We start from the raw sequence: 27,659 nt of genomic DNA, 5'->3' as shown, positions 1-27,659 counted from the left end.
GTTTTACAGAAAACAAACTCAAAGCCCATCCAGAGAGGTGAACAACAAGGCGAAGAAAGAGCCTCTGACGCAGAATCGTTACCAAATCAATAAGCAATTCCACCGTCCCGAGCGAAGCAGTCGAATTGCCTCCCGGAGAAAAGGAGCCTGGCTGGTATATTAAACACAAATCTGAAAAGCTTATTCATTTGCCGAGAGGCTCTCTGGGGGTTGTTCACGTTGATTTTACTGCGGTGGCCTTGATTTGAACACGCCACCATCTGTGTGGAGGAGCAGAGGCCCGGGCTGGTGCTGTGGAAATCGTTTCATGATGAGGCTGAGGTATTTTTTTTTTTTTATGGTATTCATTAAGTGCCTACTATGTTCCAGGCACTGTGTACTAAACTCTGGGGTGTTGACGAGCTAATCGGGTTGGACACAGTCCATGTCCCACGTGGGGCTCACAGTCTTAATCCCCATTTTACAGATGAGGCAGCTGAGGCGCCGAGAAGTTCAGTGACTTGCCTGAGGTCACACAGCAGACAGGTGGCAGAGTTGGGATTAGAACCCAGGTCCTTCTGACTCCCTGGCCTGTGCTTGAACCACTAGGCCTTGCTGCTTCTCACGGGTCTCCCCGTCCTCATAAAATAGGTATTAAAGATCTTTTCTCGGGCCTGCTTAGACTGTGAGCCTCTGGTGGGACAGGGATTGTCTCCAACCTGATTATCTTGTCTCTACCTCGGCGCTGAGCACAGTGCTCCCTACACAGTAAGCGCTCAAACAAATACCCCAGTTGTTATTAACATCCCCTGCAGCTCCCTGCCTGTTGTATTATTATATCGCTTTATGGTACCCTCCCAAGCGCTTAGTAGAGTGCTCTGCACTCAGTAAGCGCTCAATAAATACCATTAACTAATTGCTGCAGTTAGGGGTGCAGAAATCTGGCGTTCACGTCGGCAATTTTGGAGAAGCAGCGTGGCTCAGTGGAAAGGGCCCGGGCTTTGGAGTCAGGGGTCATCGGTTCGAATCCCCACTCCGCCACTTGTCAGCTGGGTGACGGTGGGCGAGTCACTTCACTTCTCTGTGCCTCACTTACCTCGTCTATAAAATGGGGATTAAGACTGGCAGCCCCACGTGGGACAACCTGATCCCCCTGTGTCTACCCCAGCGCTTAGGACAGTGCTCTGCACATAGTAAGCGCTTAACCAATACCAACATTGTTATTATTATTAATTTCATTGTGAGCGCTCTGGGATGGAGCTGTTTAAGCCCCTCCCCTGCTTTCACTCTCTTCTCCTCCGACGAAGAAGAGTCATTTTTGAGAGCTTCTTCTCAAGGAAACGCACGCACCTTTCTGAGAGCTGTTTTGGTGACAAAGGAGCTCCACGGAACGATTTATCCCTCCTTCTCTGGCTGCCTTTAAAACAAGCATACACCTGTGCAAATGAAAGCCACCTGCCCCAGAATGCGACGGGAATGATTCCCTGAAGACTTCAAGAGGTCACAGCTGTTGCCATCTTCTTTAGAGAGTGGAGGATTTAGCAAGCATCTCTACAAAAACATCTTAGGGGAATAAAAAAAAGAAAAAGATGAACCTGTAATTATGTACTCTGAATGCTTCTCTTCAGAGTGGAGCAGGGTTGCCTAGTGGATCCAGCCGGGGTCCGAGTGTCAGAAGGGTCTGGGTCCTAGTGCCGAGTCCACCACGTGTCTGCCGTGTGACCCTGGGCAAGTCACTTCACTTGTGCGTGCCGCAGTTTCTTCATTAATAAAATGGGGATTTGATATCCATTTGTTTTAGATGGGATTCGTTGAGCGCTTACTATGCGCCCAGCACTGTTCTGAGCGTCAATCCTCCTAAGGCTGTCGGTCTCATGTGAGACTGGGACTGTATCTGACCTGATTTTATTGTGTCTACTTCAGCCCTTAGCACAGTACTTGGCTCATAGGAAGAGCTCATAGCCAATTCCACCATTATTATTATTACGGTTACAGTGAGTTGGCACAGGAGAGGGGAAGAAGGAAAACACCGTGATTTCAATGGGTAACAACCAAACAGAGGTCAAGACACCTCTCTCGCTCTCTCTTTTATGGCATCTGTTTACACTTACTACGTGCTGGGCACTGTACTAAAATTCGAGCTAATCAGGTCGGACAGGGTCCACGTCCCACGTGGGGCTCACGGTGTTGATCCCCATTTTACAGATGAGGTCACCGAGGCCCAGAGAAGTGAAGCGACTTGCCCAACGTCACTCAGCAGACAAGTGGCAGAACCAGGATTAAAACAGGGGTCCTTCCGACTCCCAGGCCCATTCTCTATCCACTAGGAAATGCTGCCTCTCAGCATTTCCTCCCCACGTTGCCTCCCCTCCTACCTAGGCTGGGCCACCTACAGCCCGGAGCTCATTCCCTCTCAGAGACAGAAGATTGGAGAGCTTTGAATATTCCTTCTGGGGGCGGGGGAGAGGGGGAAAACAGCAAAATTCAAATCATGGCAGAACCCTACAGGCTTTCCTGAAGTAAGGGGAACGGGCGATAGATTTATTCATTCGGGAGACTTCCCGGGGAATTTCTAAAAGCCGCTCATCCATTTCCACGTGTGGCAGAGGCATTTCCTCGGGTACCGTTTAGGAGAAGGACCCCATCTGGGCTGTAGAACACGTCACCGGCGTCTGCCGGGAAGAAAGAGAGCGGCAGGGCTCCTTACCGATTTATGCTCCTTGGGCGAATTTACAGTTTAGGGAAAGAGAAGTGCTGTCTCACTTCGAATCAGACCCCAGGCTGGCATCCAATGAGACGAGAGCTTAGAGGCAACATCTATTTGGTATTCCTTTGGCGGTACGGTTTGTTGATGCAGTGTTAAATTAAGCGCCATTAATTCATTGTGAAAACAAGCCTCAGAGAATGGTATGGAATTTACAGTTTCTTCCTCTGAATTAATGTTGCATGGTAACACTTTATTTTAAGAATAATTAATGCCAACCCAACGGTGGAGAACAATCCCCGATGCTTCGTTGGAAAGGCGCGAGCCGTGCACCTCCGTGCGGAATTTTGGCGAGGCAACGGAACGTTTCTGTGGCGACGGCATCGCTCTGTGTCCAGAGGGCTCCGAGTTTCCTGAGAACGATATGTGGGGTCCTCCGGGTCTGATCTGTTAATAAATGGCTTTAGGAGAATCCCCACCTCCTTTGGAGGGGGGCCCGGAGGAGGGGAAAAGAGATTCCTCACTACCGAGCTCAAAGACAGGTAAGAAAAACAGTCCTCTGAGTTGCGCGTAAATCACCGACTCCCCAGGAGGTTTGTATACTCGTTTGTTTGCTCCTTGAGGGTAAGGATCAGCTTCTCTTATTTCTGTGGTAGGTTCCCAAGAACCTAGTCTAACGCTTTTCTCAGTAGGTGCTCAGTACAGAGGACACAAGTGCGCGATGCCGAATTCTGCACAGGGTAATAATAATAATGTCGGCATTTGTTAAGCGCTTACTACGTGCCGAGCACCGTTCTAAGCGCCGGGGTAGATACGGGGTAATCAGGTTGTCCCACGTGAGGCCCACAGTGAATCCCCGTTTTCCAGATGAGGTCACTGAGGCCCAGAGAAGTGAAGTGACTCGCCCACAGTCACACAGCTGACGAGTGGCAGAGCTGGGATTCGAACCCATGACCTCTGACTCCCAGGCCCGGGCTCTTTCCAGCGAGCCACGCTGCTTCTCTAGTAGGCGCCCAGTACAGTACCCGGCACAGAGAGGTGCTCGAGACGGCGCTCCGCACAGAGGAGGCGCTCAGGACGGTGGTCTTCGTACAGTAGGTGATTAGCACAGGGCTGTGGACACGGATACTCGTGCAGAATGCTGCATCCTGTAGGTGCTCATCCTGTAGTGCCATGTTTTTCACAAAGGAGGTACTCAGTATAGTCTTCTGCCCCCAGTAAACACTCAGTACAGTCCTCTGCACACGCTAAACCCTCAGTACAGTGCTCTTCATATAGCAGGTGTTCAGTACAGGGCTGTGGGCACAGCTACTGGGTGCAGTTAGCTGCACCTAATAGGTGCTCAGTACAGTGTTCTGCACACAGTAGACGCTCTGAGAGCAAAGCCACAGTTTCCTCGAAGGAAATTCGGATATTCCAAAGGGCAGGTGAGGTTTTTTTTTCTTTTTTACGGTATCTGTTATAAGTATCGATTATGTGTCGAACTCTGTTCCAAGCACTGGGGAAGGTACAAGTCTAGTAGGTCGGACCCAGTCCCTGTCGTGCGTGGGGCCAACAGTCTAAGTAGGAGGGAGAACAGGTATTGAATCCCCATTTTACAGTTGAGGAAACTAAGGCACAGGGAAGGGAAGTGACTTGCCCGAGGTCACACAGCAAGCAGTCGACAGAGCCGGGATTAAAGCTCGGTCCTCTGACTTCCGGGGCTGTGCTCTTTCCGCTGGGCCATGCTGTATCTCGGATGATTTTTTTATGGTGTTGGTTGAGCGTGTGCCAGGCCTGCCGCTAAGCACTGGGGTGAGCTATAAGCTAATCAGGTTGGACACAGTTCATGTCCCGCATGGGGCTGAGAGTATTAATGGGGAAACCGAGGCATAGAGCCGTGAAGTGACTTGCCCAAGGTGATGCAGGAGACAACTGGCAGAGCTGAGATTAGAATCCAGGTTCTCCTGACGCCCGGGCCTCTGCTCTCTCCACTAGGCCACGCTGTCTCCCTAAAGCGGTTTTAAACTAGCAACCCCTGACGGATTGCCCGGAGAGGCTCAAAAAACCCCTACAGCTTCGCGGTTCGAAACAAACCGAGATCCAAGGGCCTCTGGGATAAGTGAATCCTGCAGGTTTGGAGGGAAAGGAGAAAGAGGGAAAGTACATAACAGGGATCCAAGGGGCTCAGGATATCTCCTCGTGGTTCGGGGGGAGTGAGCGGAACAGGAATTCTGGTCCCAGCTTTGGCAACACAGAAGGATCTCAATCCTCCTCCAGGGACATTTGTTCTCTCCCTCTTAACTTTATGTGGTTTTAGGTTCCACCTATTTGGTCTCTTCTGTCCGGGATAAAACCGGGAGACTGGTCACCCAAGCCCCAGTGATTCTCTGGAACCTCGGGCAGATCGCAACACCTTTGTGACTCGGTTTCCTCACCTCTTCCAGACTGGGGATGGACCAGCTGGAAAATGGACTCTCGGGTATAGAATGTCCAGATCCACCCGCAACATCACCTTCGATCTGGACAAACCATGCAAACAGAACCTGATTTTCTGTGGCCCGGTAGTGAGAACAAGGGCAGGCCCAGCAGAGGACCCGGATGTGAAACCCAGCTCATCCAACGGCCTGTCGTGTGACCCTGGGTAAGTCACTTAGCTTCTCTGTGTCTCAGTTTCCTCATCTCTGAAATGGGGATTCAATACCTGGTTCCCTTCTCCTTCAGACCGTGAGCCCCATGTGGGACGGGGACTGTGTCCGATCTGATTGTCTTGTACCTACCCTGGTGTTTAGTACAGCGCTTGGCACGTGGTGAGCACTCAACAAGTGCCACAATTATTATCACTATAGAAAACATTGAACAAATACGAGTAAACTGGATATTAATGGAGTATGTCAAAGGGAGTTAAGGAAAGGGGTTTTTTATGGTATTTAATAGGCAACATACTAAGCGCTGGGTAGATACAAGCCGATCAAGTTGGACACAGTCCATGTCCCACATGGGGCTCATAGTCTTAACCCCCATTTTACAGATGAGAGAAGTGAGGCCCGGTGAAGTAAAGTGAGTTGCCTGAGGTGACACAGCGTATAAGGGGTGGGACCAGGATTAGAACCCAGGTCCTCCTGACTCCCAGGCCCACGCTCTGTCCACTAGGCCACGCTGCTTCTCTACAGGCTTCTACAGGTGAGGCCCACGGTGACTTCGTGAAAATATCCCCGGGTCTGAAAATGGGGGAGATTTCTCTCCGCGGCGGGATGCTGTCACGGATCGGTGTGTTGCAACGTATGTTTTAATCCTTCCTGGCTTTTAGCATGGGCCTCTCGAGACTTCTTTATTTATCTTTTTTTTCCCCCAAGGTTATGCAGCCGACCATTTTCCTATGCATATAGATAGGATTCGAGCAGTGAACTGATTTTTGTCATAAATCTATTTCCGAGAAAAGAGGAAGCAGAAGAGATTGGGTGTCATGTTCTTTTATTTTTCTTTAATGGTCTTTATTAAGCACTCACTATATGCCTCACACTGTTCTAATCATCTGTAAAATGGGGATTGAGACCGTAAGCCCCATATAAGACATGGACCGTGCCCAACCTGATTAGCTTGCATCTACCCCGGTGCTTAGTACAGTGCCTGGTACATAGTAAGTGCTTGACAAAGACCATCAGAGAAAAAAAAAAAGGCCGGACCGAGTCCCTGACCCGTTTGAGGCTCACAGTCTTTGTAGTAGGGAGAACAGATATTGAATATCCATTTAATAAACGAGGAAATGGAGGCTCATTCATTCACTCCATTCATTCATTCAATCCTATTTATTGAGCGCTTACTGTGTGCAAAGCACTGTACGCAGCACTTGGGAGAATACAATATAACAATAAACGGACACAGAACAGTTAACTGTGATTATCATGTTCTCCTCCTCTCTGCTCTGGCTCTCGGACACCGTGAATTCCAGTAGCCACGGCAGACGCGCAGGGAGAAGCGAGTGGCCATATTTGAATGCTCCAACGTGTTTCTGTGGAGATAGAGGGAGAGCCGGTACTGAATCGGGTGAGTCACACGTGTGGAGACTTCTGCAGTTCCACTGATGGGTCTGAATTTCTCCATCGCACCAGAGCTTGTCTCTCCGTCTTGCTCATCGCAGCTCCCTGACGAGACCCAAGTTTCTAGTCCGATCCGAAAAGACCCAAAATGGCAGCTTTCTGGCCTGTCAACCCTCTGGAGCTTGTTCCTCCACCCTGCTTAAAATCCCTGTTCCGCCCCTGTCTCCCCCTCCTAATTTTCCACTCTTTAGAAGGTGAGGGATGACTAACGTTTCCCTTCCAAGGCAGAGCCTCTTCAAGGCCCTCGGGCCTCTCTTCTGAGACTCCCTGGCCAGAATTAAACGACTCACCACGTGGCCCATTTCCAGTCTTGCCCGGAGAGAATTAATCCAATAATCGGAGTCTGAAGAGCTCAATCTTCCCCTGGAATCTAATTGTTTTTGTGCTCGACATGGCTAATTTGCAGCCCACCGAGGAAGGGGGAATTAGAGTCGTATTGATTGGTGTTCGTTCTCCGATGGGTGGAGGGAAGTGAATTCTGCTACGGTGGGTAGGGGAGAAGATGGAGGCCGGGCTAGAGGGGGAAGGGCCTCAGGCCCCAAGAATCTTCAAATTTTGTTTTCCGAGTCAGTCGGTCACCGGTCAGCTGGATTTACTGAGCGCTCACCTTGTGCAGAGCACTGTACTAAGCGCTAGGGAGAGTACAATATAATTGTAAACAGACGCATTCCTGCCCTCAGGGAGCTTATAGTGCAGAGGACTGTTTTTAGCTCAGAGCGGGGATAGGTTCCTTCTTTCCAGAGAAGCTCGGACTCCTTCTCTGCCAGTTTATTCATCTTGGTATCTCTGGGAGAGGCCGTGGAGTAAAGTAGCCATTGCCCTTTTCCTGGGCATCAGGAAGGAGTGTTTCAGAGCTATTCGGGTCAGACGTGGCTCAGAGAAACCAGGGCCTAATCAATCAATCGATTGTATTTATTGAGTGCTTACTATGTGCAGAGCGCTGAACTAAGGTGCTTGGGAGAGTACACTACAACAGTGGAGTTGCCAATCTGGGAGTCAGAAGACCCGGGTGGTTAGTACAGTGTTTAGCACACACGAAGCTCTTAACGAATACCACAATTATTATTATTCTTATTGTTCTTACAAGCAAATCGGGTTGGACTATTATTAACCATCGAATAATTTCCCAGCGAGGCAAGGAACTGGTGTAGGTGATGTTTAATTTGATTCCCCCCAGGATCATTGCAAACTGGCCAGAGTGCAGAGCGCAGAATCCTTCAGGAACATGTCCAAGTCCCCCAGTTGGCTGGTTTAAGAGAGTTCAGTGCTCTCTTGTTGGGAGCAGTCATTCATTCATTCATTCAGCCATATTTTTTGAGCGCTTACTCTGTGCAGATCACAGTACTGAACGCTTATAACAATACCTGTGATTCTAAATGGTGCTTTTATTAAAGCACCCTACATTAGCTAGTTATTTATTCCTCGCATCACCCCTGCGAGGTAGGTTCAAATATTATTATCTCCAGTTTACAGCTGGAGAAACCGAGGCATGGGGAGGTTAAGTGGCTTGCCCAGGGCCACACAGGGAACGGATGTCAGAGCCGAGGCTTGAACCCGGGGCCTCCTGCTTTCTGGTCCACGGCTCTTCCATCGTGCCACGCTGCCTCCCCAGAGCAGCTAAGCGGGGCTCGAATGCCCATGGTCTTGGCATCAGGAGCTGGGCCAGGGATGCTCTTGGGATCTCTCCTGGCACAGCCAGTTTGTCCTGAAGTTCCTGCCCTGTTGTCACAGGCGAAGGCGGGGGCAACCTTGCCTCGGAAGAGGTCCGAGTTCTAAATCTCTCCCAAAGTGTCTGCCCCTAGCTTACCCCTCTTGCAGCCGTTAAATTCAGTTCCCCCCACATTGACCCATAGGAGCAAGGTGAGATGGGATTGAGAAATATTCCGAAGTCACGGCCTGCCAAAGCCTCTAGAAAATGGCAGGTAATGGGTGGGGCCATAAATTCATGTCTCTCGCTCCTCCCCGCTGAAATGGGAGAGGGGCGTGGGGTGGGATTCCTCCTGAGGGCCGCCATTGGCAAGTTTCCTGAGTCCCGGCCATCTCTAGCATGTAAATTCACTGTGGGCAGGGAGTATTTCTATCAGCTCTGTTATACTGTACTCTTCCGAGCGCTTAGTACAGTGCTCTTCACACAGTAAGCGCTCAATAAATACGATCGAGTGATCGGAGCCACAGCGTCCGGTGATGCAGAGTTCGGAAATCCACTGGTGTCTCCTGGATCTTTCCCCTCTTCCCGTGACCAGCAAAGACTGAAGGAAATTCTCCCTATTGGCCTGGATAATCTCCCTGTAGGTCAGAACCACCCTTTCAGGTACAAAAACCATTTCTGACGCTCCGGTTGGCAGAATCCCCAGAATGCGACGTTTCCAGAAGGGCTAAGCTACAGATGTCAGTCTTCGCTGAGCACTGCAATCTTTATTTCCTTCCATTTCCGGGTCTCCTTCACAATACCGTTTTGCTAACGGTCTGAAGCAGATTGCAAATCGCTTCTCACCCTGCAATCTCCCTTTCTTAAAGTGGTATTTCTAATGGCGTCTCCCATCAGGGACCAAAGGAACGACCGCATTAAATTCTGGGTGGAAAAACACTTCCACCCTCTTATGGGGAGAAAAAAAACCCGATTCAAAAATAGGAAGAAGATAAACCCCACCCTTCTGGAGAGGAAGGAGGTGGAGAGGAGAAAGGGGCATTTCTTATGCCAGAAATCTTTCTTGGAGCTCCTCTTAAGGGTTTAATATCTGTGGAAAAGTAGAGAGAAATAAGGAAAAGATTTATTGAGTCTCAGAGCCTCCAGTTAAAATTAAATGCAGTGAGAAAAGTGGCTTTCTACATTTAATTGTCTTTTTCACAGTAACTATGTGTCAGTCTCTTCTAAAAGCCTATTAATTCTGTAATTTAGTGCTGGTGAGCTCCGACAGGTAGACAGTACCACCCGGGTTTTTTTTCACTTCTCTTCATTGACTAACTGTCATCGGGCATCAACGTTAGGGTGGCTTTCTCCTTGGGCCCTGCAAATAGCAAAAATTAAAAAGTTTTTATCATCTGTCTAATAAAAAAAACTGCTTGCACATCAGTTGGCTGAAATGGACCCTGTGACATTGCACGTGACGGTTTCATTTGCGGCTAAATATAACCGGAGGGGGTGGGCGGGGGGGGGGGGGGGGGGTGGAAGGGCCAGAACAGGAATAGCTTTCAGATGGGGTGGGTAGTCCTGCGGCCTTGGATTGGCTAGCAGCTAAAGAAATACAAAGCCGATTTATGCACGGAGTCGCATGGAAACGCTAGTTTGACGACCAAGGTCCTTTTGGGTAGGTAGCGTCGTCCTCTGAGGGTACCACCGGTAATAATTATGGTACTCGTTAAGCGCTTACTGTGTACCAAGCACCGTTCTAAGCATTGGGGTAGTACAAGTTAATCAGGTCGGACCCAGCCAGTGTCCCAGGAGGTGTCACATCACCTGTCAACTGCCATCTTCAGCCGGGGGCCTTCCCCCCGTCTTGCTTAGAATTGGGGTGGCTGGTCCCCGTGGGCCTGGGACGAGCAAAGGCAGATGGCTCGAGGCTGCGGGCAGGGAATAATTCTCTAACACATCCGTGAACTCGCATCGAGTCGCTTTGCAAGTCTTAAAAATGAACCGTGCCATCATCCCTTGAGTGAGAAGATGAAGCAGACACCAGGGTTTTGACGCCCGAGGGTGGGAATGACTGAAAAGAGTCAGGAGTGATTAACAGGTCCTTTCACACTGCACGCAAGCGAACGTTTCCCTCCGCGACTCGGCTTCCAGAGACGGCTTCGGACGTCTGGCTGACTCTGCGGCTCCGTCGTGAGCTGGCTCCGCTTCTCCGGTGACAGACTCAAACCCAGGGGATGCGGGGATCCCATTCCTGGCAGCCCCCTGAAATTTAAGCCTTGTCCTCCCAAATTATCAGAATGAAAAGCCCAGGAGAGCAGGTGGGGGATTTCAGGGCAGAAGAGGATTGTCAGAAGTCAGGCGGCAAAGAGGAAACAGGTGGGCAAGCCGCCATCTTGGATACCTCTAGTCCTGACTGGAAAACTCTCAGGTCTAGTCAGAGACTCCGACAGGCAGGCAGGGATTCCAGCTCCGTCGTCTACGAGGCTACTACCCCGATAACTTTTATGGCATAGCCACCTGTGGTTCTGAACTGCTCCCGAGAACTCCGCGTGGCTAAAACCTGGCTGCGGCCCCTTCTCCATCTTCTCCCTTGGAGAAGTCCTTGTCTTCCTCTCTTCCGATGAAGAGGAGGCCTGAAGGGACTGAAAGGGAAAGGGAACGCGTCAGCTGGGACAGAAGACATTAGAGGTTCCCAGAGGGGAAGCGGCTTGGCCCAATAGAAAGAGCACAGGCCTGGCAGTCAGAAGACCTGAGTTCTAAACCCACTCTGCCATCTGCCCTCTGTGTTTCCTCGGGCAAGTCAATTCTCTGTTCCTCAGTTTCCTCATCTATAAAACGGGGATTATATCCTACTCCCTCCCACTTAGGCATTGAGCCTCATCAACGGTTGGCACATAGTGAGAAGACTGTGAGCCTCATATAGGACCTGATTATCCTGTATCTATCCCAGTGCTTAGTACAGTGCTTGGCACATAGCAAGCACTTAAATCCCACAGTTATTATCATTACTATTATTCGGAGTTCTTAATAAATATCAGAAATATCGTTGTTATGAAATCAAAACTCTGCGAGTTGAAAAGCCAACACGGCTCCGGGTCTGAACACTCACTCTCCAGTCGAGCCGAGAGAGTCGTCGACTTGCTGGTCCGCTCTATGTTCCCTGGTTTTCTTTCTTTATGGTATTTGCTCAGTGCTTACTGTGTGCCAAGCGCTGTTCTTAGCATTGGTAGATACAAATCCAGCAGGTAGGACACAGTCCCTGTCCCCCCTGGGGCTCACAGTCCAAGTAGGAAGGAGAATAGATATTCAGGCCTCATTTTACAGATGCGGCCACTGAGGCACTGAGAAGTGAAATGATCTACCCAGAGTCACACAGCAAGCAATTGGCAGGGCCAGGATTAGAACCCAGGTCCTCTGACTTACAGGCCCGTGCTCTTTCCACTGGGCCATGCTGCTTCATTCGCAGCTTGAACTCTGACACCTCGGCACATGGAAAAGATTCCCTGTCCCCTTGCTTTGCAAGCACCGAGCTACCGCACGGGGACGGGGAGATAAACCAGGCTGACTTTTACAACGACTTCAATAACCGACATGACATTGTGAAGGACATGCCAATATTTGTAATCTCCCCAGACAAGTTGTTAAGTATTTATAGAAACATTTTCTCCCTGGCACAGCTTAAAGTAAGTACTGTATCTAATTTCCTCAGGAGAAATGTGTTGGGAGAAATCAAAAAGATAATCTGTCATCGTAAATAGCAATAAATAACCACCCTGACCGAGTTGCTTATTTAGTGGAGTCGTTCGAATATTCACAGTTTTTTATTTTAGAGTGTTGTTTTGGTGGTGAAAATTACTTGCAAGTCAGGAGCCAGCGAGAGCAGCGTGGCCTAAAGGAAAGAGCACTGGACCTGAGTTCTACTCCCAGCTCTGCCCTTTGCCTGCACGCCTCACACTTTTTAATGGAGAGCGTGGAAGAGGTTCTTCATTTCCACTCCATCCAAACGGTGACGAGATGGCTCAACACATCTACGGCCATTCGTACAACAAATTATACCCCAGCACCCCAGCACCAACTCCTTTTCCTAATCGTTCTATTTAATAATCGTGGTATTGGTTAAGCGCTTACTTTGTGCCAGGCACTGTACTAAATGCTGGTGGGGAGTAATACGACCACTGGGTAATGAGAGAGTTTTCTTTCATATGTTTCGTTGTCCTTCGTGTGGGCAGCATTCCTAGCAGCAGATTTGCCTGTGGGTTGCTGAATGGTTTTTGGTTTTTGGGGTCAAGACAGAGACGCAGGGAGGGGGTTCAGGGGGGAGGGAGAGGCTGATGAAAATAATTCCTGAAAATGGAGGAGGGAGAGGCGGGAGGGCTGGAGAAGAAAGAGGAAGGGAGGAAAACAGCTTGGCCTAGTGGAAAGAACATGGACCTTGGAGTCAGATAATAATAATAATAATAATATTGGTATTTGTTAAGCGCTTACTATGTGCAGAGCACTGTTCTAAGCGCTGGGGGAGATACAGGGGAATGAGGTTGTCCCACGTGAGGCTCACAGTCTTCACCCCCATTTTACAGCTGAGGGAACTGAGGCCCAGAGAAGTGAAGTGACTCGCCCACAGTCACACAGCTGACAAGTGGCAGATCCGGGAGTCGAACCCGTGACCCCTGACTCCGAAGCCCAGACTCTTTCCACTGAGCCATGCTGCTTCCAGATGACTTGGGTTTTACTACTTGTTCTACCCCTTGCCTGGTGTGTGACCTCAGGCATGTTCAGCGTGGCTCAGTGGAAAGAGCACGGGCTTGGGAGTCAGGTCATGAGTTCGAATCCCGCCTCTGCCACTTGTCAGCTAGGTGACTGTGGGCAAGTCACTTCACTTCTCTGTGCCTCAGTTACCTCATCTGTAAAATGGGGGTTAACCGTGAGCCTCACGTGGGACAACCTGATTACCCTGTATCTCCCCCAGCGCTTAGAGCAGTGCCCGGCACGTAGTAAGCGCTTAACAAATACCAACATTATTATTATTTAACCTCTCCGTGCCTCAGTTTCTTCATCTGTAAAATGAGGTTTCCCATTAGTGTTATTAGGATCTGCCGTCTTCTACGAGAGATTCCGCATGAAGTCATCCCATCAGTACAGTGTCTCGGAACCCGTGCTCACACATATCATATAGGACATCTACTGCTTTGAATCGGCAAAGAGCGGTCGCGACATCTTAATGCTCTCTAGGGCCAATCTGTGCTGAACGCCACTCTTCTCTGGGCTCTCCATTAGCCAGTGAGGTTGAAATATTTTGCCGTAGGGGACGCTGCAGTGAAGAGTCAAACTGACCCCAGTGTGTGATATCGCGGCAAGGTGTGATATGGCAGTGGAGTGTGATAGTCCAGTGGAGAGTCAAACTGCAGCAGAGTGTGATAGTTCAAAGGGAGTCATATTGCAGCAGGGTGTGATATTGCAGTGAGGAGCAATGTTTCAGTGGGGTGTGATACTGCGGTGGAGAATCAGTTGCAGTGGAGGATGATATTTCAGGGCAGATCGCATCGTAGAAGGATGTGATACGGTAGGAGGTGCCATATTGCAGTGGAATGTGATATTGCATTGGAGAAGCGGATCGGAATCAGAGGTGATGTTTCAGGGAGGAGCCAAATCTCAGTGGACTGTGATCTGGCAGTGAACGACCCTATTCCGCTTCGCAGCGAGATGTGATATTGCAGCGAAGCACGACAATTGTAGCGTAGAGTCCTCTGTCATTGGTTTAGTGTCAGGAAACCAGGACGACCAGTTGGTTTCTTCAAAGGGATGCGAAAACGCCAGGCCTCGAAAGAGCCGCTGGTCACCGCGGAGTTAGAATAACCTCTCTGTTCCTGTTCCGGGAGAAGGATTAAGGAAAAAAAAAAAAAGCGGAGGTGATGGGGAAACTGGCCTAGCCCTCTTTTCCCCTACTTCCTTTTCTTTCTGGGTCTATTATGAGTTTAGATTGCTACCGAGCCTTCCCCCTCACTCCCACCTCCAACTCCCTGCTGTCCTTCCTTCTCTTCTCTCCCTTTCCTCCCTTCCTTCCTTCCGTCGCCTCGGGTCCGCCGGTCGTGGAAGGATGGAGGGTGGGGTGGGGAGGGGGGGTATGGGGCAGGTAGGGTTTTTCGGGGGCGGGCCGTCCTGCCCCGGTGACCCGTCCCGAACCTATCTGACAGACAATGACTCTTCCCCCTTCAAAACCTTGTTGAAGGCCCATCTCCTCCAAGAAGCCTTCCTTAATTTCTCCTTTCCTCTTCTCCCACTCCTTTCTGCTTCCCCTTGACTTGCTTCCTTTATTCATCCCCCTCCCAGCTCTACAGCACTTGATGCACATATCTGTAATTTATTTATTTATATTGTCTGTCTCGCCCTCTAGATGGTAGGTTAGTTGTGGGCAGGGAATGTATTGGTTAAATTATTGCGTCGTACTCTCCCGAGTGCTTAGTACAGAGATCCGCACAAAGTAAGCGCTCAATAAATACTGTTGATTGATTAGATCGGTACGATTTAAGTACCCGATATTCGCCCCAACTTCAGCCCCGCACAGCTTATGTATATTACCGCAATTCATTTGTTTATATTAATGTAGACTATTAGCTCCTTGTGGGCAAGGAATGCATCTACCAACTCTGTTGCATTGTTCTCTCCCCAGCGCTTAGTAGAGTGCTCTGCACACAGTAAGCACTCAACAGATACCATTGATTGACTGAGAAGCTGTATTTGCTTGTAATAATAATAATAATCGCGGGATTTGTTAAGCGCTTACTATTTGCCAAGGGCCGGGGTAGATACAAGTTAATCAGGTGCCGCATGGGGCTCTCAGTTTAATTAGGAGGAAGGAAAGGTATTGAATCTGCCTTTTGCAGATAAGGGAACGGAGGCCCAGAGAAGTTAATTGACCTGCCCAAGGTTACCCAGCAGGTATGTGGCAGAGACAGAATTAGAACCCAGGTCCTCTGACTCCCAGGCCCACGCCCTTTCCACTGGGCCGTGCTGCTTCTCTTCAATTTGGATTTGGTAACGTTTTGGGTATCCAGGAAGCGAATCGTTCCGCCTCGGAAGTCTTAAGGTTTAAAAAAAAAGAAAAGAGAAAGAAGAAAAATAGAGCCTTAAGCTCCTGATGAAAAGATTACGTATCCCAGGCTTCTCTGCCATAAAGAGAGGCTTTGCTGTGTAAATCAATATGGTTTCGTGAGGCAGTCTTGCAGAAAGCTATCTGCAGCCGGTCAGCTAGAAATAGAAGCAGCAGCCAAAACATGTGGAATGTAGGCTTCTCAGAGTTAATTCATTCATTCGATCGTATTTATCGAGTGCTTACTGTGTGCAGAGCACCGTACTAAGTGCTTGGAAAATACAATTCGGCAAGAGGTAGAGACCATCCCTACCCAACGGCGGGGCTCACAGTTAATGAATGGGGCGCAACATTTTTCCCCAGATCTTCAGCACATCAAGCGTGAGAGCCACTGGGCTTATTTGAATCTCATTTTTTTGTTTGTTTTTAAATAGAAAGGACACATACCTTGTCAATGACTATAATACCTGTAATCAAAGACACAACTCCCCTTCCCCACCACGGATGGCAGGAGACACAAAGGGCAGCGCATCCAAATCACTGGGGATAAGGTTTCCCTCTGCTCCTCCCCCTCTCCCTTCCCCTCCCCTCAGCACCGTACTCGTCCGCTCAACTGTATATATTTTCATTACCCTATTTATTTTGTTAATGAGAGGTACATCACCTTGATTCTATTTATTTGCTATTGTCTTAACGAGATGTTCATCCCCTTGATTCTATTTACTGCTACTGTTCTTGCCTGTCCGTCTCCCCCGATTAGACCCTGAGCCCCTCAAAGGGCAGGGATTGTCTCTGTCCGTTACCGATCTGTCCGTTCCAAGCGCTCAGTTGGGTGCTCTGCACGTAGGGAGCGCTCAATAAATACCATTGAACGGATGAATGAACGAAGCGGAGACGCTCAAACAGAAACCCTTTACCGTCGGCTTCAAGGCGGTCCTCAACTTGCCGATCTCCTACTTCTCTCCTCTGATGCCGGTCTCCTCTCTGTACCTCGAGCTCATCTTTCTCTCTCCCGATCCCTCGCCCACATCCTCTCTCTGGCCCGGGACCCCCTCTCCCTTAATAATAATGTTGGTATTTGTTAAGCGCTTACTATGTGCCGAGCACTGTTCTAAGCGCTGGGGTAGACATAGGGGAATCAGGTTGTCCCTCGTGGGGCTCACAGTCTTAATCCCCATTTTACAGATGAGGGAACTGAGGCACAGAGAAGTTAAGTGACTTGCCCACAGTCACACAGCCGACAGGTGGCAGAGCTGGGATTCGAACTCATGAGCCCTGACTCCAAAGCCCATGCTCTTTCCACTGAGCCAGGCTGCTTCTCTTGCTTCTCCCTTCCTCTCTGACAGATCACCCCCCTCCCCTCCTTCAAAACCCTCGGAAAATCACACCTCTTCCAAGGAGCCTTCCCGGACTAAGCCCTCGTTTCCCCGTTTTAACCTTCCCTTCTGCGTCACCTGTGCCCTCAGACACTGTTTTCCTTAAGCGCTTTGATATTCACCCCTCCTCCGTGCTCCCCAGCGCTTAAGTACGTACCCATCGGCGATTAGAAGCGGCACGGTCTAATGGATTGGGCACAGGATTGGGAGTTAGAGGTTCTACTCCTAGCTCTGCCTTTTGACTGTGTGACCTTAGGTAAGTCACTTCACTTTCCTGTGTCTCAGTTTCCTCATCTGTAAAATGGGAATTCAAGACCTGTTCTCCCTCCCACTTAGACTTTGAGCCCCATGTCCGACAGGGATTTGTCTGATAAGGTCGTATCTGCCTCAGCGTTTAGCTCAGTGGTCGACACGTAGTAAGCGCGTAACAGATAGCACATTTATCATTACTATTATTATGATGATGTTGCTGCTGTCTCCCCCTCTAGTCTGTAAATGGACAGGGAGCCCCAGTGCTTAGCACAGTGCTCTGCCTACAGTAAGAGCTTAATAAATACCATTACTGCTACTACTCTTTCCAACTGAGCTCTCCCAAGCGCTGAGTATGGTGCTTTGCACGCAGTAAGCGCTCAGTAAATACCGTCGATTTATCTCAATTATCCAGGGTCCAGGAGGCCGGGAGAGTGAGGATAAATGAAATTCTCAGAAAAACCCAACAGTTCTCATCATAACTCCTGGTCAAGCCTCCCCTCCAGAAATACTTCACCAGATTTGTCTCTCAAATAGCAAAATGGATTGAGAAGCAGCACGGTCTAGTGGAAAGAACCTGGGCATGGAAGTCAGAGGACTTGGCTGCTAATCGTGGCTCTGCCATTTACCCGCTGTGTGACCTTGAGCAAGTCACTTTCCCTCTCTGGGCCTTGGTTTTCTAATGTATCAAATAGGGATTCAAATACGTGTTCTCTTTCGCCCTTTGGCTGTGAGCCCCCTGTGGGACAGGGACTGTGTCTCACCTGATTGGCTTTGGTCTAACCTGTGCATGACACAAAATAAGCGTTAAACAAATACCGCATTTATTATTTTTATTATTATTTATTATTATTCCCTCTCCCTTCCCTAATCCACTGTCTGGTGAGTAGGAAAATATTTAAGGGGAAGGGGTGTGGAAGAGCTTGGTAACCCTGAGTAGTCCATGACCAAACCAAGAGTTGACTCGGAGTGGATCTCCACGAACCTGAACATGAATTCAGGGGAGATGCGCAGACCCCACTCAGTCCACAGCCTAGCAACCCCTCCAGAGGGCTAGCAATTACCAAATCAAGGGCAAAATCCTGCCTTAAAATGAAAGCAGGACCTGCCTCATTAACTGATTAATCGATCGCCTCATTCTTTCAGACATCGTTTATCCTCTCCCTTCACCCCCACCCCACCTCCTCGCTTCCTCCCACTGCCTTCTCTGCAAGACCGAAAGGATTTAGGACTAAAGAAGAAAAGTGCTTGATTTACATACCGGTTTGGCCGGGAGCGGCCGCACAGACCAGCAGCAAGGAATCAGTAGTGGAGGAAAAAGAGAGTCGTTTGAATCTCCAGTTACCCTTAAAGAGACAGACAGAGTCAGACAAGATGCCAGGATGCTAAATCTGAGGCGATGACAAACGCAGAGACACACAGTTAGTCTGTGTGCAGACACAGACAAAACAAGGTCACCCTCTCCACCCGGAGTATAGTCCAATAGTGTAGTTACATGTGGTCGAACTATTGTAGTATAATTTTTTTTCTACTCTTCAGTCAACCGTAGAGTGTGCAATTCTAGAAGAATGGAAGAGGAGGGCAAAACATGCGATTGTTGGATTTGCAGAAAATCAGGATACTGGTTAAGAGGGACCTAACTGTTCCTGGGCCGAAGGCTCAGTCTCCAAGCCTCCGGTCCAGGACGTGGGAGGGCGATAAAAGAGAATTTTCAGTGGGAGAGGGGGCATTTTGCATCATGCCCAATTCTGGAAAAATCTGTGCTTCATGCCAACAGCCTCACCTCAAAACGTCTCCCATCACGGGTCTTCACGGCCCAGGGGCGTGTAGGGGAAAAGTCATTTGATGCAGAAATCTTCTTTTGGCTCACCATCATCCATCCTTGCTTCCCTGGTCTTTGTGGTGGGTGAGGGGGTGGGGGGAACCCCAAAGAAACCCTGCAGGGGCAAAGGGGAGATTCTCTCCATACAGAATCTCCTGAAAAACCTGGTCCAGCTGTCCAGGATATCCACAATATGGAGAAGCAGCGTGGCTCAGTGGAAAGAGCACGGGCTTTGGAGTCAGGGCTCATTCGTTCGAATCCCAGCTCTGCCACTTGTCGGCTGTGTGACTGTGGGCAAGTCACTTAACTTCTCTGTGCCTCAGTTCCCTCATCTGTAAAATGGGGATTAAGACTGTGAGCCCCACGTGGGACGACCTGATTCCCCTATGTCTACCCCAGCGCTTAGAACAGTGCTCGGCACATAGTAAGCGCTTAACAAATACCAACATTATTATTATTATTATTACTTTCACTCTTTAAATCCGGCCTTTTAGTTCCAACTGCCCTTCTAGAATGTAAGCTCATCCAGGGGAGGGATTACGTTTATTTATTCTCCTCTCCCTAGCACTTAGTGTGATCTGCACAGTGTTGAGTGCTCAATAAATAGTACCGATGGATTGAAATTTTATTATTATGAAGTGCCGTCGCGTCGTTTCCGATTCGTAGCGATTCCACTGATATACTTCCACCGGAACGTCCTGTCCTCTGCCGTAATCCGCGACCTTTCTAATGATTCTTCGGTTATCGTCGTTATGGTCTCTATCCGTCTAGCAGCCGGTCTGCGTCTTCCACGTTTTCCGTGGACCTTAGTGAGGTTGTATTTTCCTAGTTTGTTTAATTTCTTACATTCTCTGTCTCCTGGGAATCGGGTTGACTCTGAATGAGGAGATTACTACGATTAGTACTATTAATACTAACTACTACTATTCATTCATTCGCTCATTCAATCATATTTATTGAGCACTTATGTGTGCAGAGCACTGCACTAAGCGCTCGGGAGAGTACAATATAGCAATAAACAGATTACTGCTAACAATAACAATAGTATTCGTTAAGCCCTAGCGTGGCTCGTGGCTCAGTGGAAAGAGCAGGGGCTTTGGAGTCAGGGCTCATGAGTTCGAATCCCAGCTCTGCCACTTGTCGGCTGTGTGACTCTGGGCAAGTCACTTAACTTCTCTGTGCCTCAGTTCCCTCATCTGTAAAATGGGGATTAAGACTGTGAGCCCCACGTGGGACAACCCGATTCCCCTATGTCTATCCCAGTGCTTAGAACAGTGCTCGGCACATAGTAAGTGCTTAACAAATACCAACATTATATGCCAAGCACTACACTGACCATTGGGGTAGATTCAAGATGATCAGGGAGCCAAAAGGGGTGGGAGAACAGGCCATTTCATCTCCATTTTACAGAGGAGGAAACAGAGGCTCAGAGAAATTAAGTAACTTGTCCGAAGTCACCCAGCTGGCAAGTGGTAGAGCGGGGACTTCTCTGTGTTTCAGTTAATTTATCTGTAAAATGGGGATTAAGACTGTGAGCCCTACGTGGAACAGGGACTGTGTCCAATCTGATTATCCTTTACCTACCCCAGAGCTCAGTACGGTGCTTGACATGTAGCAAGTGCCCGACAAGTTTCAATTGAAAAAGAAAATGTGAAGATTGACCACAGAAAAAATCCAGCCTAAGACCCCTAAGGGAGAGTCTTTTCTTTCCTCCTTTCATTTTTACTCTCCATCTAAGAGATCCCGGTTTCTCTGTCATTTTCTTAAGAACCTCCCTCCTATTATCTCTGGCTGAAGGTCACGTCCAACCGAATAACAGGGTAGGGGACTGAGGTAATGATTTTCAATTTCTGTCACATTACAAGAATGAAAAACTCTGCCCCGATTCATTAACGTGGCAGGTGACTTGTCTCCACAATCCTTAGCCTGCATTAAAAAGAACTCAAAAATACAATGAATGCCAGCCCTCAAGGCAGGAAGGAAAACCAGTTCTGACAGGTCGCGACATCATAAACGATTTTGTACCATTGCCTTAAAAGCAACTGGCGGCAGGTGTTTGAGTCTAATATTCTGATTTTTCTGTTATCGGGCAACTTGTATCAATGCGTCTAGGACACTGAATTTTGCCTTTTTTATGAGGATAAATTCATCCTGTTAGATTATAACTTCCCTGCCTCCCCCTCTAGGCTGTGAACTCCCCGTAGACAGAGAATGTCTACCTACTCTGTGGTATCATACTCTCCCAAGTGCTTAATACAGTGCTCTGCACGCGCTAAGCTCCCAATAAATGCCATTGATTGATCCGTCTGGGCTAAATGAAGACAGGATCAATGACACAAGCAGCAGTGTTGGGAGACTGATGATGTGCATTTAGATGATTCTGTAGTGCTGCAAGGGGAAAAATGTGCTTTTTTTTTTTTTTTTTGCATTTCTAACTAGGGGCAGAACAGATGGTGACGGTAAAGTTTAAAACAACACATCCGTTAAACTCTGCCAGCCTCTCTCTGCAGCTTGCCAGGAGGGAAACAACTTGGAGGCAGAGGTGATTCAACTGTGGTTTGTTTGTTTGAGTTCCCAGGATAGCTGGTGGTCCCCTAACACCCTAACTTGCCAGGCAGTGGTGCTAATTATTATTATTATTGTTAATAATAATAGTAATAATGGTATTTGTTAGGTGCTTACTATGTGCCAAGCACTGTTCTAAATGTTGAGGTAGATACAAGGTAATCAAGTTGTCGCGAATTGGGCTCAGAGCCTGAATCCCCATTTTACAGATGAGGTAACTGAGGCACAGAGAAGTTATGTGACTTGCCCAAAGTCACATACCCTCTTCTCCCCCCTTTCCCTCTGCTCCTCCCCCTCTCCCGTGTACTTGTCCGCTCACCTGTATATATCTTCATCACCCTATTTATTTTGTTTACTGAGATGTGCATCGCCCTGATTCTATTTATTTGCTATTGTTTTCATGAGATGTTCTTCCCCTTGACTCTATTTATTGCCATTGTTCGTGTCTGCCCGTCCCCCCCCCCCGATTAGACCGTAAGCCCGGCAAAGGGCAGGGACCGTCTCTATCTGTTACCGCTTCGTCCATTCCAAGCGCTTAGTACAGTGCTCTGCACATAGTAAGCGCTCAAGAAGTACTATTGAATGAATGAATGAATTAGAAGCCACGACCTCTGACTCCCACGCCCATGCTCTTTCCACCAAGGCACACTGCTTCTCTAATTGATCCATCGATCGATTTTATTTATGGAGCGCTTACTGCGTGCAGAGCACTGTACTAAGAGCTTGTACAAAATCACGATATAACGGACACTTTCCCAGCCCACAAGGAATTTACAGTCTAGCACCAGAAACAAGGAACAGGTGAACGGGATTGGTCTGACACAGCCTTGAATGCATACAGTGGACACTGCACATGGTGGATGATGAAGGAGAATCAATTAATCAATAAATGAATGGTATTTATGGGCAGAACACTATACTAGATGCCGGGTGGGTAGACGGATTCCAGCCCACAGCTTCCAGCTGCTTCCAGATTATTTATTCAGAGGGGTCAGTTTTCTGTTCCGAGTGGGCTAGAGGAAGACTTTAGGAAACTGAGAGGAAAGCGGGCTTGATAGCCACAGCGGGCCTGAGAGCTGCCATTTTGCCTCTTTTCCACCTTGAATGGAAGCTCCAAGGTCTTTTTCGGAGAGCTAGGAGAGTTGGGATTCCAACTCGCAGATCGTCACTCTTGCCAATCAGTCGATCAGTCGCTCAGTGATATTTACTGAGGGTTTAATGTGCCTAGAGCCCTGAACTAGTTGATGGGCACAATACAGTTGATGGGCACAATTCCTAATCTTTTGGTCCCTCCTAAGAAACTCTAAAGAGAGGAAATAAAACTAATTAGAAAAGAGCAATCCCGATACATAAACAAAAGCAAGAAAAAGTTCTAGCCCATTAAGCCCGTAAAGTTACGGCTTGATCCCTCATTTAACCAGCATTTCAGCTCACGGGATCCTAAATAGCCCTAGCCGAATAAGAGTAAATTTTAATTTTCCTTTCTTAATGTAAGCTTTTATTTGAGCCCTGGTGATGTTCAGTTTTCAGGTAAGATTTGGTCAGCTCTGCTCTCCCACTTGCTGCCGTGATTAATTGTCAACTCAAATAGGTTTCGAGATGGGGGAAACGGAGGCATTTTTTTTACTGCGCCTCGACTCCAGTCTTAGCATTTATACAATCAACCGTGAGTCATGTTTCAAGCTTTTAACTATCAATACTTTCTGACTAATACTTGACAGACATGGGGCAAGATTTCCCAAATGATAAATGCTTCCTTTCTTATCTTTTGATATCTGGAAGTAGACATTTTCAAGGAAAAAGGGATTTCCACTAAGATGACCATAAATCTCACTGTGTTTACAACGGAGGACTGACCAGAAGAGTTTATTAAATCTGTAAAGGATTTGATGTATATCAAACTGTTACATAAAGTCAAAACTTTGGAAAGAACTAGACAATAAATACTCTCCAAGAGGCACTATTTCTATCACCGAGAAAGCAATCACATAAAGATTAGGAGAGCAATTTCAATATTGAATGTCAGCCTGCTGTAAGAAGACATTTATTGTTTTTCTGAGTTATCACAGAGGAGTGAGATAAGGTAGGAATAACATTCTCTGCCCAGCTAATCATGCTATCAAATTTAAAGGGCCTCTTTCACCTTTTTAAAATCACTTTTCTACTCTGCAAGTCGGAGAAAAGGTCTCCCAGATCCTACCTCCTTGCCAGGAAAAAAAAAAAAAGATTTAGAACTTCCAATAAAAGTTGATAATTACAACCAAACCGGAACTATTAACTAATGAAAACATTCAAACGTTGAGTGATTCACTGCCTAATTAAGAATGTTTAAAACTACTATTAAATTCTTTACTGTCCCTCAGAAGGCAAGTGGAGGAGTTGTGGAGCTGGCTGGTAGGCACCTATTAAGCAGATGCGATCGTTCGAGAAGTGAAATTGTGGTTTACTGTGGAATCTCGTGCCTTGCCAACCGCCCCCGTAACGATATCTGTTTTACCCTTTAACTCCGCCGTTTTTTAAAAATGGTATTAGTTAAGTACTTCCCATGTGCCATACACTGTACTGAGCGCTGGGGTTGATACAAGCTAATCGAGTTGGTCACAGTCCAAGTCCCATGTGGGGCTCACATTTTTAACCCCCATTTTACAGTTGAGGTAACTGAGGTACAGAGAAGCCAAGTGACTTGCCCGGGGTCACACAGCAGACAACTGGCGGAACGGGGATTAGAACGCAGGTCCTCTGACTCCCAGGCCCGGGCTCTATCTACCGGGACATGCAGCTCTTTCTTCTGAGGGGAAGATCTGAGTGTTTCCAATTCTCTGTGATCTGTTCCTTCCCCTAATAGGGAACAATTTGCCTCACATACCCTGTGCTTTGCAACCTGCCTCTATGGATTTTTGGAAACAGTAGTCTAGAGTTCTCGGAGAATTGTTTCCCTCCATTAAGACCCTCACGTACACCAGAGCAGGCAAGGGAACATCTTTTCAGGTTAAAGACAGCCGATAACAGATGGGGAGAGAGGGGAGACGAGGAGGGAATGATTTTTTAGAAAAAAACGACACAGGGAATAGACTGAAGAAGGAGCGGAGAGTGGGGGGAGGATGGAGTCAGGGAGGTGAGAGAGGAGGGTGATGTGGTGGTCAAATGACATACTAGCTCAGATCAGAAAAGTCTGGATAAATGACAAAATATTGAAATGTAAGGTACATGTCACGACTCCAAGCATGTGAGGGGTTAGGGGGGCTTGGGAGGTGTTGGTAGCCATTACAGGGAATGAACAGGTAAACGAAGATAAGATGCTTAACAAGGGGAGATTAGGAGACCATCTAGGTAGTATACCTATTAATAATCAACCTCCATTCAGAAAGGAGCCATGAATTATACTTATCTCTTCACTCTTGTACTCTAGAAGAGATTAATCTAGCAGATTGTCTCCCATAATGGAGAGAGGAAATGAAATGAAATGGTTGCTTATTATACTGAGGACTAAAATTAACTTAATTATTACGAGGAAGCCGAATGTCGCTCAAGGCCACCAAAGTGAGAGAGACGTGCGAGCCGAAATGCGTGACTTTCAAACTTGGATGGAGGAGGGAAAGAGATCTGATAAACCGTACTCTCCCGGGTTCTTGGAACGCGAGGACTTCTTTCAGAATTCCCCGACTCAGATCGATCAATCGGTTGTATTTATCGAGCCCTTACTGTGTGCAGACCAGTGCACTTGGGAGAGGACAGTGTAACCCAGCTGGAGGATACTTTCCCTGCCCACAACGAGCTTACAGTTTAGAGGACCAAGCTGAGCGTCTTTGGACTCTAGGAGACACTGCAGCTGAGACCCAGAATCGCACCCTCTTCCCGACCCTGGACCCCCGGCCTGAGGCGGGGAGAGAGGGTCCCTCCTCTCTGTGGATTTATTAGCAATTAATAGAGACGAGCTGCCATAGCTAAATTTTTAGATAGAAGCGCATTTTGATTTTCTGATGGTTCTCTCTGAGGGAATCCTCCTAGAGGGATGATGGAGTATAAGCTCCTTGTGAGCAGGGAAGATGCCATTTCTCTGTTTTGTATTTCCCCGGCGCTTGGTACAGCCTATGACATTCGGTGGGTTTTCGGGGACTGTGTCCGGTCCGATTACCTTGTGTCGCTCTAGACCGTCAGCTCGTTGTGGGCAGAAAATGTGTCTATTGTGATATTGTACTCTCCCAAGCGCTTAGTACGGTGCTTTGCAGGAAGCACTCAATAAATAGTATTGAATGAATCTATCCCGACGCTTAGTATAATGCTCGCTACATAGTGAGCACTTCGAAAATGCCACAGTAAAAAAAATAGTAATTATTACTATCACCACGACTCGAATCTTTTTGAGAGAGGTATGGGGCTGGGGTTATCTCTCTACTCCAGCTGAAATAATTGAAGCCTGATATAAAACAGGATTTAATAACTGTTCTTTCTCTCCCTTAGACTGTGAGCCCCAGATAACTATTTATTTCTATTGTTTTTGTCTGTCCGTCTCCCCCGATTAGACCGTGAGCCCGTCAAAGGGCAGGGGCCGTCTCTATCTGTTGCCGACTTGTTCATTCCAAGCGCTTAGTACAGTGCTCTGCACCTAGTAAGCGCTCAATAAATACTATTGAATGAATGAATGAATAACACTGGATTATCTTTCATCTACTCCAATGCTTGGGCACTTAGTAAGGGCTTAATAAATACCATTATCATTTCCTCCCTTCCTTCTCCCTCCTCCTCTCCTTCCTCTGGACTGTGAGCTCCTTATGGGCCGGGAACGGGTCTATTATTTCTGCTGTACTGTACTCTTCTAAGTGCTTAGTACAGTGCTCTGCATGTAGTAAGTGCTCAATAAATAGCACTGATTGATTCCACTTCTCCCTCTCTTCCTCTTTCTCTCTTCTCTTCTCTTTCTCCTCTGTCTCTCTCCTCTCTCTCCCTCCACTCTGGAAGAATACATAAACTGTCAGAATCATTTTCTCGTCTTTTTCAGCTCCTGCTGCTGCTGTTGTTCACCAACGAGTGAGAATATGAACCGAGGGCATTAATAGGAGGCCCAGAGAACTGGGGTCACAAAAGTCGCCCCACTTGACACTCCTCCTCCTCCTCCTTGGGAACATGTTTCAACCATGAAGCACGTGCAGTTCATTTGCACCAGAACCAGACGAAAGATCTCTGAATCCGGACTCCTTCCTAAATACCTTGTTTTCCCAAGTCATCTTGTTCTAAGACCGTGAACCTTTGCTTGCGTTATCTGAGCTGACTTCTAACAGCCGGAAACTTCAAAGAGGAATATCTTCCAGGAAGAAAAGGTTTCTCTTTCCGATGTCACGAGAGGCAAGTTCTCTGAAAGTACTGCATTTCCCCACCTCAGGGAAATCAACTTGCGAAGGGAAATTGAAGCCAAAGGAGGGGCACCTTATTAAGAAAATAACTGCTTTGGATAAGGTAAGATTCAGTATCGTGGGTTAATACTGCGCTATTCATAGACTCTCCTTGGAAGTATTAGTATGAAATCCCTACGAACCCAGAGTAATACTTTGTTTCTTTTATACCGTGGGTCGGATTAATTTGCCACATTAATCAGAAAGCAAATCCTGCTCTGGGTCGTTTTAGGGAAAGAGGTGAGAGCTACAGGATCCTGAGCCATTAGTGCTGCTGCTGCCAGAAACGCTGGATTTCTGCAGGGTTCCTGAGGTGCAAATGTCCCAGATGAGCCCAGGGATGGGAGATAAAATCCTCAGGAAAGATACTCCAGGCAAGCAGCAGCTTTTACAGATGAGAAGGGTGGCTTGGAGAAGACTCCAATTAATGACCAGAATCCTTACAGAGGGGAAAGCATGGACTGGTGGGAAAAGCACAGGATTGGAAAGACCTGTGTGTGAGTCCTAGCTCTGCCTCTGGCTGGCTGTGTGACTTGAGGCAAGTCATTTAGCCTCTCTGGGCTTCTGTAACCTCGTCTGTAAAATGAGGCTAAGAAACCGGCTCTCCCTCTCCCTTAGACTGTGAGCCCCCAGTGGAGTAGCGACAGTGTGGGAAACCGTTTAGCTTGTAGCAATCAGTGGTATTTATTGAGCACTTACTGCAGGCAGAGGACTGTACTAAGTGCTTGGGAGAGTACAACAGAGGCGATGGTACAATCCCTGCTTTCCTTTATGA

The 27,659-nt window shown here is 47.9% G+C and overlaps 3 long non-coding RNA genes across 3 annotated transcripts; 1 reads left to right on the top strand and 2 right to left on the bottom strand.

Moving 5' to 3' along the window:
• Positions 1–30: 30 nt before the first annotated feature.
• On the bottom strand, positions 31–2,869 carry LOC114817822. Its single transcript, XR_003765678.2, has 3 exons — positions 2,687–2,869; positions 1,330–1,542; positions 31–291 (listed from the first exon to the last, which is right to left on the bottom strand). It is a non-coding gene; the product is annotated as an uncharacterized LOC114817822 (long non-coding RNA).
• LOC114817821 lies at positions 2,695–26,943 on the top strand. Its single transcript, XR_005661010.1, has 3 exons — positions 2,695–3,225; positions 6,615–6,709; positions 26,494–26,943. It is a non-coding gene; the product is annotated as an uncharacterized LOC114817821 (long non-coding RNA).
• LOC103166397 lies at positions 9,517–11,139 on the bottom strand. Its single transcript, XR_003765677.2, has 2 exons — positions 10,220–11,139; positions 9,517–9,770 (listed from the first exon to the last, which is right to left on the bottom strand). It is a non-coding gene; the product is annotated as an uncharacterized LOC103166397 (long non-coding RNA).
• Positions 26,944–27,659: the final 716 nt, after the last annotated feature.

This window comes from Ornithorhynchus anatinus, chromosome 17 (assembly GCF_004115215.2).
Source record: "Ornithorhynchus anatinus isolate Pmale09 chromosome 17, mOrnAna1.pri.v4, whole genome shotgun sequence".
Lineage (NCBI taxonomy): Eukaryota > Metazoa > Chordata > Mammalia > Monotremata > Ornithorhynchidae > Ornithorhynchus > Ornithorhynchus anatinus.
The sequence above is the reverse complement of the archived record's forward strand: the minus strand, read 5'-3'. Positions and strand labels throughout refer to the sequence as shown.